Source organism: Suricata suricatta, chromosome 4 (genome assembly GCF_006229205.1).
Source record: "Suricata suricatta isolate VVHF042 chromosome 4, meerkat_22Aug2017_6uvM2_HiC, whole genome shotgun sequence".
Lineage (NCBI taxonomy): Eukaryota > Metazoa > Chordata > Mammalia > Carnivora > Herpestidae > Suricata > Suricata suricatta.
Genome location: NC_043703.1, coordinates 6,529,016 through 6,540,432, shown reverse-complemented (window position 1 = coordinate 6,540,432; position 11,417 = coordinate 6,529,016). Strand labels below are relative to the sequence as shown.

Genomic DNA, 11,417 nt, shown 5'->3' with positions numbered 1-11,417 from the left:
ACACTGCCTCTCTCTCCTTTCCCACCTCTCCCTTTTTATCTTTATTATTGCCTTTTAAAAACATGTCTCTTTTTTTAATTTTATACTTTATGATATTCTAGGAAGATTTTCTGATGGCTCATAAGAACTCATGTAGGGTAATAGGATGAGTTGAAAATAAGGCAACAAAATAAGAATATGGATGGGGACAAAGTAATGCCAGAAATAACACTGAAGATGCAAACTGCAATGATTTGCATGTGGGAATGCGGGAATGTAACTTTACTCTTAGCTTTGTGTCAAGGAACATGAAGTGAGAAGACGTGTCAGCAGATTAATTTCATAAAATTATTTGTACATAAACTAAGAAGATGGCACAATTGTCCTAGGAAATTATAAATGTTCTGGCAAATAAGATTATTGGAACTTTTCCTAAATAATAAATATATGGTATACTATTTTTGACAACACACATACAAATATTTGTTATTAAATATTGACCATCAATTTTAACTAATGATATCACAGGGGGAGAGAGAGAGAGAGGAAGGAAGGGAGGCAGGGAAGAAGGAAGGAAGGGAGGGAGGAAGGAAGGACAGAAAGAAAGATGGGTGGATTTAAGGACTTCTAATTTTAGTTCTGAGATATAGAGCAGAAGAGAGCATCATGAAGAAAAAACATGGACAGACTACAGATTTGAGACTTTCATGGAAATCAGAGAACCAGACTGCAGAATAACATCCAGCTCCATGTCCGAGGAGAGAGGTGGATGCAAGAAGAAAGCAGGGGCAGAGAATTTGGTCACCAAGACCGACGCCCTGATGTCATATAAGCCAGTAAGAAGATTCAGCTTGAAATTTTAGACAAATTACTAAAGGCAAGTGTGAGCTGGGATGAGAATTAAAGTGCCTGAAAGCCATCACATCTGCAAGCTTTTTGTCAGAACCCCAGCAGGTATGCATAGCTGAAGAGAATCCAGAGAGAGCTCCAGCCACCTCTGAAAATCCACAAAAACCATCCTCCCTATCTCCCCTATGAAAGAAAAAATGCCCTAATCATCAGAGGAAAAATAAATAAATAAAACACTTGTGGCCTGAGGGCAGATACTGATTGTGGCTGGAGAAGTGAACAAGTAAACGAAAAGCTCTAGCCCCTGGAGATGGGAGAAAATATCCGCTAGGTTCAGCATTCCATGCGGAACTTATTAAATGTGGGCTCTTGTTATTCACAGAATGCTGAATCTAGCAGATGGTTCTGCCCCTCCCCCAGGGGAGCAGTTCTGAGGACCACACCGTCAAGGCCCAGGTTTGAAATATCTGCCTAAGATGGACAATCAGAAGGTCAGAAAATGCACACCATCCCTTGCCTTTCATCACCACACTAATAAGCACTGTGTAGATTGGAATAGGATTAGGAATACTGAAAAAGATAAATTCTAGAAAGTAAAACAAAGGGAAGATCCAAAGCTGAGAAGGGAGACTCCAATGGGGACCACCTTCAAACCTGCCTAATATCTGACTACACTTACATGTACTGGACACCAAAGGTCCAGGACAAGGAAATATATGTATGCATATATATGACGTATATGTAAGTATATGTGTGTGCGCATGTACAGTGAAACATTGAATCGCAAGTGACTTGTTCTGTGAATGTTCTACAAGACAAGCAATCATCTCTAATGAATTTTAACTTGATAAACAAACGATGTCTTACCATACCAGTAGTATGTGATGGTGGATGTCACATGATCACAACTGAGCCAATGGCTCTTCTCTCTCTCCCATGTGGGATTGTGGGTGATCATCTTCCTTGCTCAGGTGCCCAGTCTCAGGCCACCGGTGTCACAGAAACAAATGATTTTTTAGGACATTGGAAGGTGCCCACAACTGGCACTGGTGTATTTTTGGTCACTTCAAAGCAGCTATAGACAGTCCTTTGCTTTTCCACACAAGATTAAGCCTAGGAATGCTTTGCTTCCTTGTAGGGCAGGCTGTCTGCAGATAGAGACCCTTTCCTCTCCTGCCTTCTTGCCAGTGACATTCAGTACAGTAGATGATAAGACTGTATTAATACCATACTGCAGTCACCATTTGTGTGAGCATATACAATGGCCCCCATGCAGAGAAAGGTTGAATAAAAAAGTGGTAAGAAGGAGATGATTATGGTGGAAGGTAAGAAGGAAATCACTGAGAAATACAAATGAGGTATGTAAGTGGCCAAAATTGCATGGTTTTATAAGAAGTCTACATCTGCATCTCGTCTTCAGAGGAGGAGAAAAAGGAGGAGAAATCCTTCCCTTCAAATGAGATAAGGGAGATGTGTAAAATGTGGGGAACAGTGCACAATTTTGTGGAAAAGCACCACCCGAATAAAGTTGTAGCACTGTGAGTGATGAGTCTGCTTAATGACAATGCAATGTCACATTTCCACAAAATCTGCAAATGGAGGCAAAAACAAGTGTCATTGATTGGTTTCTTGTTAAAATTGCACATAAAGAAAAAAGATTACATGGAGCAAAGAGAAATCAGTGATTCCCTCAGTGACAGGGAATGTTTTCCTACACAGTAGCCTCCACGCTCTTATCTCCCTCACACCAGTCACGAAGGTTTTCAAAGGTAAGTGCAGGTTAAATTGTTTATTTTTCCTTATACTTTGTGTTTTTCTTATTATCTTGTATTATACTACAGTATGGTAATCATTTTTATATGAATGTTTTGAGTTTCCATTATTCTTATGTGGAAATTTGCTTCGATATACCAGTGCTTTGGATTATAAGCATTTTTTCCAGAATAAATTATGCTCACAAAGATTTTAGTGTATGTACATAAAATATTTATATAACTTATTTAGTTTTTATGTATATACACATATATACATATATATACAGCAGGTACACATATACAGTCTGAAGATACAAAACAATCATCCAGACTCAAATATGCCACAAATGTTAGAACCATCAACCAAGAATATAAAATAAATACAATAATAGGTGAAATGATCTAGTAGTGTAAAAGGTAGATGACATATAAAGTCAGAGAGGTAATTTCCATAAAGAAATGGAAACTATAAGAATCAAATGGAAACTATAAGAATCAAATGGAAAGTTATAATAGGAAACAAGTTAACAGAGATGAAGAATGCCTTCAGTTTGCTCATGGTTAGACTTAACACAGCTTAGAAAATCAGCAGTGAGCTGGAAGATAGGAAAATTGGAATGTGGCGAATGGAAATAACCAGTAAAATAGAGCAAAATAAAAATCATAGAGCATTCAAGAGCTGTGGAATAATGTCATACAGTCTAACATATTAGTAGCCTTAGAAGGGTAAGATTGTGAGTGAGGCACAGGAGAAATACTGGACAAAATAATGGTTTTGGATTTTACATATTATTGATAGACACCATACTAGAAACCCAAGGTCACCAAATATACCAAACTTGAAAGGTAACAAACAAACAAAAATGCCAAACATGCTCAGTCATTTAAACTGCAGAAACCAAAGACAGGAGAAAATCTTGAATGCTGCCAGAAGGGGGAGGGGGAAACACACACTTTCTATGCAAAAGAATAAGGTTAAAATCAGAGTAGACTTTTTACCAGCAACCACGTAAGCATGAAGTCAAAGAAATTAAGTCGTTGAAGAGCTAAAAGAAAAACACTCTTAATACTATTAATAGCTTTTTTTATTTAAAAATGTTTAATGTTTTATTTATTTTTGAGAGTGAGAGAGAGACAGTGCGAGCAGGGAGAGTCAGAGAGAGAGGGAGACACAGAACCTGAAGCAGGCTCCGGGCTCTGCGCTAGCTGTCAGCACAGAGCCCAACTCATGAACCGTGAGACCATGACCTGAGCCGAAGCTGGACGCTCAACTGACTGAGCCACCCAGGTGCCCCAATACTCTTAATAACTTAAAATAACTCTTAATACTTGAAACAAACTATAATACTATGGACATTTTGAAAATATACTTCAAAAGTGAAGAAAAATACTTACACAAACAAAAATATGAAATTCATTGTCAGAAGGTGTGCTCTACAAAAATATGTTGAGTGAAATTCTTGAAGCAGGAGAAATGTGACACTGACAGAAAGTTTAACCCACTAAAAACGACAGAATGTCAAAATGGAATAAATAATGGTGAAATACATTTTTCTTATTTTTTATTGCCGTAAAAAGCAACCACTTTTTAAAACAAAATTTGTATTAAGGTAATTTGCTTTTGTATAGAAAACTGACATATATGGCAATCCTGGCACAAGGGGTGGAAGAGAGGACTGGTTAAGTATTTTTTCAATTTTATACTACATGTGACTCTGTATAATATTATTTGCATTTTATTTCAGATAATTTAAAAATGTGTATTGTAAACCCTAGGTCAATCACTAAAATAGACTTGTAAAAAGTTATAGTTTTAAGAAGTTAATAAAAAAGATCAAACCGGAGTTACTTAAAAAAATTCTCTATTCAGACCAGGAAAGAAAGAATAAAGGAGAAAAAGGGAAACAAAGAATAAATTTAACAAAAAACAGATAGCCAAAATTGAATCTAACCATTATCATATTAAATATAAAGGATCTAACCACATGAGCTAAAGCACAGAGATTGTAAGATTAGAATTGATCTAAAATCAACTAAGCAAATTTGACATAATAATCACATGTAATGGGATGATTTGACATTGTTAAATGATGATATTTGGTTATTTTTCTTGTATTTTAAGTTTCAAAATGTGCACAAATGCACTTTAAAAATTTAATTTTGCTCACATACTATTCATTTGGTCACTGAAAAATAATTAAAAATTAACTGTAATGGAAACTTAGGTCCTGTTTCTTTTTTAAATTGGTTATTTTCATACTGGGTACTAATGAGATAAAACAATAAAACTTCACAATCTTTCCATCCTTTCAGAAGGATCATATTCTTTGTGTCTACTTTCCTCTGTTCGTGAAAGGATAGAAATATAATTGCAATTATCTCACTATGTAGACTAATCAAGGTATATGACATAATTAAATAGGATATATTAGAACAAATGAAGCATAATCTTATTACATATTAATTACGTTTGAGAACATTTATATATGGTTGCTCATAAAGGCATTTTTTTCATTAAGATTTTCTTGAAATTCCTTCCCTTATTTTTTTCCTTTGACATTATTAAGTAAACTTCCTTCAACACACATATTGTCCAATGTACCAGGAAGGTTGGGAATACTTTTGATAGTAGTGAAATCCTGTTAATAAGAGTATGTCATAGGGACACTTGGGTGGATCAGTCTGTTAAGTGTCTGACTTTTGGTTTTGGCTCAGATCATGATCTCATGGCTTTGTGGTTTCAAGCCCCGTGTCAGGCTCAGTGCCGGCAGTGCAGAGCCTGCTTTAAATTCTCTCTCTCCGTCTATCTCTGCCCCTCCCCTACTTGTGCTGCCTCTGTCTCTATCACAATAAATAAATAACTAAAAAATATATGAGTGTGTCATAATGAGAGGCAGAATTTTCAAACCTTCATTTTTGAAGACTTTGAGCTCCTGGAAACATGGAGACAATCTGCAGAATTGAAGACGGAGAATGAATTTAACAAATTTGACGAATACTTTGAAATGTTTTAAATCATTATTAAGAACTCAGAAACATTATTCTTATAAACTTTGCCAATTGATTATTATATGTTTATGGATAATATAAAACACACATTAATTGACCAGAATGTTTTAGGTTTCTGTTGTTATTTTATTGAACAGATTTGTTTTAGAAGCAAATACTGTATTAAGTACAAATAATAAATGAAAATTAATAGTATATAGGTCCTTTTTACACAAGGCTATACAGTGTAGTAGAAGAAAAATCTATGAATAAAATTATGACACAGCTACTATACAAGAAAGTATACAAAAAGTGCAAAATGTACTTTCTTTGTTGGACAAAGAGAGGAAACATTACATTTACCCAAGATAATCTTACTCTAGAGGATCTTTATTCACTCTGTTCCATGAAGAAATGTAGATATCATCCAAAGAAATCTAAATCTGTGGGCAAGTTATTAAGTTTCATTGTCATGATACACTTTTCTGCGTCCTATAATTACCTTTCTTTCTCTACCCTGGGCAATCAAATAAGAATTGAAAGCAACAATTCAATTCTGTCATCCTATTCCATTGTATGGGGCTGTTCCTATTGTGAATCAAAACTCTAAGCAGCCTGTAAATGACAGAAACTTAAATTATTACAGTCCCAATTACTGAGGAAATAACCCTATACAGATAGGTGAATTACCGTGGTTGGAACTAATTGAAATATTCCCATCAAAGTGCATAGACCAAGTATAAGCCACTATACCAAATAAAGCAGAGAAGGTAAAACTTTATGGTATTTATCTTCTTTTTAATTTCTTTTTCAGTGTTATTTCAATCTTAAGAGGGAACTATCCTGCTTCTTAATTGGCTCGAGGATTTTACTTACATCAAGGAAACACGCACTTACCAAGCACCTCTTAACTGCAGCAAGCACTGCTAAGGACATCGGGAGGAACCAAAAAGATCCTCTGCCACCAAAAATACTTAGAGACTGAAAGAGAAACAGATATAAAAATATTTTAAAAATAGCACAAGATGTGCTCTAGTAAAAACAAGGGTAAGGTGTTAGGAAACATGAGAAAAGGCGCCCTTGGGTGGCGTCAGGATGTCAAAGAAGGCGTTTGTGATCATCGTCGGATACTTAATGCAGCAGTAGCGGTCGGTTAGGGAAAACAGTCACTTACTCGGCAGAAGGGGTGCCCTTCCTGAGGATCACAGAAACGGAAGTAGGGTAAATCCAGAAATCACAAGTAATCCCGCATAGATGTGGCTAAGGTAGGGGCCACATCACGGAGACGTCTCTGTGCTACAAAAAATAAGACGTGTTGTTTTCCAAGAAACGGATCAGTTTGACAACAGGGCATGGTGTGTCTACTGCCACTGTGACAGTCCCACGCTTCGGGCACAGGAATGAGTTTGCCAGGCAACAGATGAGTGGGTGCCGAAAGTCAGTCTTCATTCTGTCCAGCCATCTGTGCGCTCTGGCAGCAGGCTGCTTAACCCAGGGGGGAAAGGCACACTTTCCTTGTAATCCTTGGGCAAAAGGAATGCCTCTCTGAAATGTGGTAAGAGACAAGGAGATTTGATATTTGCAGTGGCCCCGTGAAGAAAAAATTATTTCTGTTTTATGCTGGAAACTCCTGAAGCTCAGAAGAGTTAACACTCAAGAATGGTTATGAACAAGGACCTAGGTTTGAAAGTAATAGCCACTCCTCACTGGCTGTCAGACCTCTAGCAAATCACTTGAGCGGGTCTGCTCTGTTTTATCATGTTTCATATAGGGGTAATGCTACCACACTTCCCAAAGGGACTTCACCCCATTTAATTTAGGAATGATCTAATGCAAAGTGATTATAAAAGCACCTGACCCATCTTAACGATTCAATCAGTATAAACTATTTTTGTTCCTCCAAATAAACTCAGAAACAAGAAATGGATTGAGAAACCCAATGCTAACTCCTTTTTAAGTAAGTTATTCAACTGATGGATAGACACTTAACTTTTATAGAAAATATTGCAAGTTTAGAACAGAACCGAATGGGAGTACATATTTTCTATGTGTACATAAATTGTGGATGGCTGAGAGACATTTTGGAAGAGACCCTGGAGCAACAGATCTAAAATGTATTTCCACACGTAAGGTCAGTTTACATAAGCCACCTCCTCCATGTTCAGATGTTTATCAGTATCATAAGCGAAATCAAACGCAAGAAAAAGGGATACTAAATAGTCAAATGAGTCAGCAGAGCCATTGATACTTTTCATCGGGGGAATAATAAAAGGTGTCCCTGAAAGACTTTGTATGTAATACCAGCACAAGTCAGCAAACCTTCCAGTAGGGAGGCCCCCAGAGGCACACCAAAGGATCAGAGGCTAGCTGACCTGGAAATTCCATATTTGCTGTGAAATGACAAGTTTTAATATCTGTATAAAATTTGCTCCCACACATTCCATAGACTGAAAGTTAACATTCTAGATCTCTTTATTTTTCTTTATTAGGTTGTTCCAAGTCTGCTGTAGAAAAAACAACAACAACAACCCAACAACAAAAATTGAAACCCAAAACCAAAATGTGTCCTTTGTGACAAGAACCCTAAAAAAGGAGGTATTAAGGCAACTTAAATTGATGCAATGTGTGAATTTTCAATGTAAGAAACTACTTCCTATGCCCTCATTCATAGCAATGCACATATTGATAGGCATCTGCTCTTGGTTGTGCCAGCGTCGTGGGGTCAGAAGTAACCACCAGGGGCTGGTGACTGTAGTCCTAGTGCCTAGTGCCTAGGACATTACCTCCCCAGGCTGATGCTTTTTGTGATTCACTCATTTTATTTTCTGTTTCAAAACTGTTGCCTTTGGGAACTGCATATGCTGTCCTTGTGCTTGTCTTTTTGTTTTGTATTGTTTTTACATTTGTAATCACACCCAGAATGCAATATTTATTTTGAACAACACTAGGTTTTTACCCACTTTGTGCCATAGATCCCTTATATGTCACTCTGTGAACTCACTCCTATATTCTGGTAACTGGCACTCACACTCTGGTAAAAGGTGCTCTGATTGTTAACTCACATATTTTCTTTTTAATTTAACAATCCTTGATTAGATCCATATCAGAAGTATTCATTATGAAAGCCAAAGTTTCAAAATGCCCTTGTGTGTTCAGAAAAATACTCATCTCTGTATCAAATTTAACTTGATAAATGTGTAAGAACTCATTGTTCTCTACTCAAAATATCTCTCTTATTTGACAGACATATCTTTCTTATTTGACAGAAATGTTATGAGCAGAAATATCGTTCCTCTGTTGGAAAGTCAAGAAGTTCAAGGAAACGATGAGCACCTGAACTAGGTCCTGTTTCTTTCTGCTATGAGACTGTTCTCAGATATGGTATTTGAAGAAATCATGAGACTATGTCCTTCATCTCCACTCAAAGGCTGAGCAGTTGTTCTTCTGTTAAAACTTGTAACAGAAGTCAGAAAATTAGACTATCTTACAAAAGAAACTGTGGTGATAGTCACTCTGCTCAGACATGATTTCCTACTTAATAAGACCACAGAGAAACACGATATAAGGTAAGAACATAGAGGATGGTTTCTTAAATGAACTATCGCATAATAACACGAGTTCTTTATTTTAATCATGAGTCAACTCTCTATACCGAGATGGCAGCTAAAAAGACCAAGAAACTTTGTAAGTATCATGGACAAAAAGGCCTAACTGTCTTCAGTCTGACTATGTAAGGTGAAAAAAAATTTGGGGAGCCATGGCCCAACTCCCCAAGAAATATAAAACATTTCAAAGGTGCATAGGCTTATGCAGCCTTGGTGAATAGACCGCATCCTGACCAAATGAAATTATTTGTTGACCTCTGAAACTGTCATGATGTTCCATCCCTCTGGCTTTTGAACACACCATCCTTTCTGCTTTGAATGATGTCATCCAAGTCTACTTGGCAAACTACATCTTACAAGAGGGATGTAAGGGCCACCTCCTGGAGGAAGCCTCCAGGATCCTCCTCATTAGGGGATAATAACCTGTGCATACCAGCAACTGTAAGTAATTATTACATCGCTGGATAAAACCCATAAACTATAAACTTAACAACAAATCCCAGAGTGACTGATTCATTTTAAAATGGGAAAAATATTACCTTAGGAAAAGATAAAAGCAAAAGATATTTTATGATAAAAGTCATAAACACATAAAGCACTGATGATTTATAGGGGTCGATGATGTAAAGAGGCTGAAGGTAAGTTTACAGATCTATGGAGCTGACGCAACAATAAAGAAGATGAGGCAGCTTTTCCTCTGTTTATAGAACATTTGTGAATACTGTAGACTTTTCAAATTTTTGCCACGGCACACCTATTAGAAACTAAACTATCTGGGAGGCTCTTTCTACGTTTCTTTGTTTCACATGTGGTATCATATTTTAGGTGCTAATAAAATGCATATTAGAATTTTTGCAATTTCTTAAATTTCACAGATAGAATATAATGTATGCCACTGGCAATCTTTCCACGGGTTAAACTATTTTTCCTTGTTAGCATTGCCAGCAATTGGACAATTTAAAATATATTAAATACCACCTTGCTTTGTTAACTCAATACTTTTAATATTTATTTCCACTAATAACATTCTAGCTACCTAAATTTTTAACTAATATACTAGTAGTTTAAATAGTACTAAGTAAGGAAAACCATCATTCCCTGTAACTGGATTTTTCCTGAGATAAATCACATGAGAGTGGTATCAGATGAATTTCTGAACCATAATATCTATGGTTATACTCATATGACAGATGTAATGTGAACTATTAATCTGACTGTATAGGATTTCTCTTCAATTACCAATTGGTATTAATCTCAGCAAGTTCCAAGGGCACGCTCACCTTCCAAGATCACTGATGTGTTATAGAATTCGTAACTCCTTCTTTAATATGTTCCCAGCAGCACCCAGAATATTAGTTAACATCAATATTTTAAAAATACATTACTATATTGCTGAGTCCTTTCCCTCTATAAAGGTCAACACTTGACAGTGCAATTCCTAAAAATAGGCAATTTAATTTAAATCTTAACTTTTCTTTAAATAATAGACTTTAATCTACATTTGCTGAAAATCAAACTTCCTCATCACAATTTCAACAAATTAAAAGGCACGCAGCACGATCCCCTTCTCTCTCTCTTTTTCTCTACGGTGTACATGAAAATGCCCTCCGGAGTCTCTTAGAGTAGAAATCCTACGCATGCCTTGCTTGGGCGCCCGTGTGGACTGCTCTTTGTTTTTCAGTTTTTGTTAATATGCAGCTTTTGAGCTCAGAACCACCGGCCACACCAGTACAAAGGATGAGCGAGAAAAGAGCGTGGACATGCTAAGGAGACAGAAACACAAAGAAGATGTGGATTCAGGAAGCAATGGGCACTCATTTCAGCAAATCTCCCTGATGCACCAATAAAACTGCCATTTCTACACTTTAGTAAATGTCAGATAACATGGCAGAGTTGCCTGAGTGTGTGTATGTGCACGCGCGCGCGCGCACGTGTGTACGTGTGTGTGTGTGTGTGTGTGTGTGTGTGTGTGTGTGTGTGATCTACTGAGTCCTTGCAATAGCATGGCCCATGTTTATCAAATGAGAGGGTATCACCTAGCACAAGACGGGCTCTGAATTCAATCCCAGACTCTCTGACTCCAATCTTTTCCCACTCGTTGTGCCTGGTACCAGGCATGTATCATTTTATGACCGAGTGACACTTCACATTGAGCTGAAGCTCAAAGTCAGATGTTAAAATAAAAACTGCTAAAATTGAAAAATCATCAATTAAATCTCAAACCATCTTTTAATCTCTGAGA

The 11,417-nt window shown here is 36.8% G+C and overlaps 1 long non-coding RNA gene across 2 annotated transcripts; it reads left to right on the top strand.

The window, feature by feature from the left end:
* The first annotated feature begins 1,252 nt into the window (after nt 1-1,252).
* LOC115290438 lies at nt 1,253-11,002 on the top strand. 2 transcript variants are annotated; one of them, XR_003908088.1, is made up of 3 exons: nt 1,253-1,319; nt 8,837-9,136; nt 10,857-11,002. It is a non-coding gene; the product is annotated as an uncharacterized LOC115290438 (long non-coding RNA). The 2 variants fall into 2 exon arrangements; XR_003908089.1 differs by lacking the exon at nt 1,253-1,319 and adding an exon at nt 2,100-2,153.
* Nucleotides 11,003-11,417: the final 415 nt, after the last annotated feature.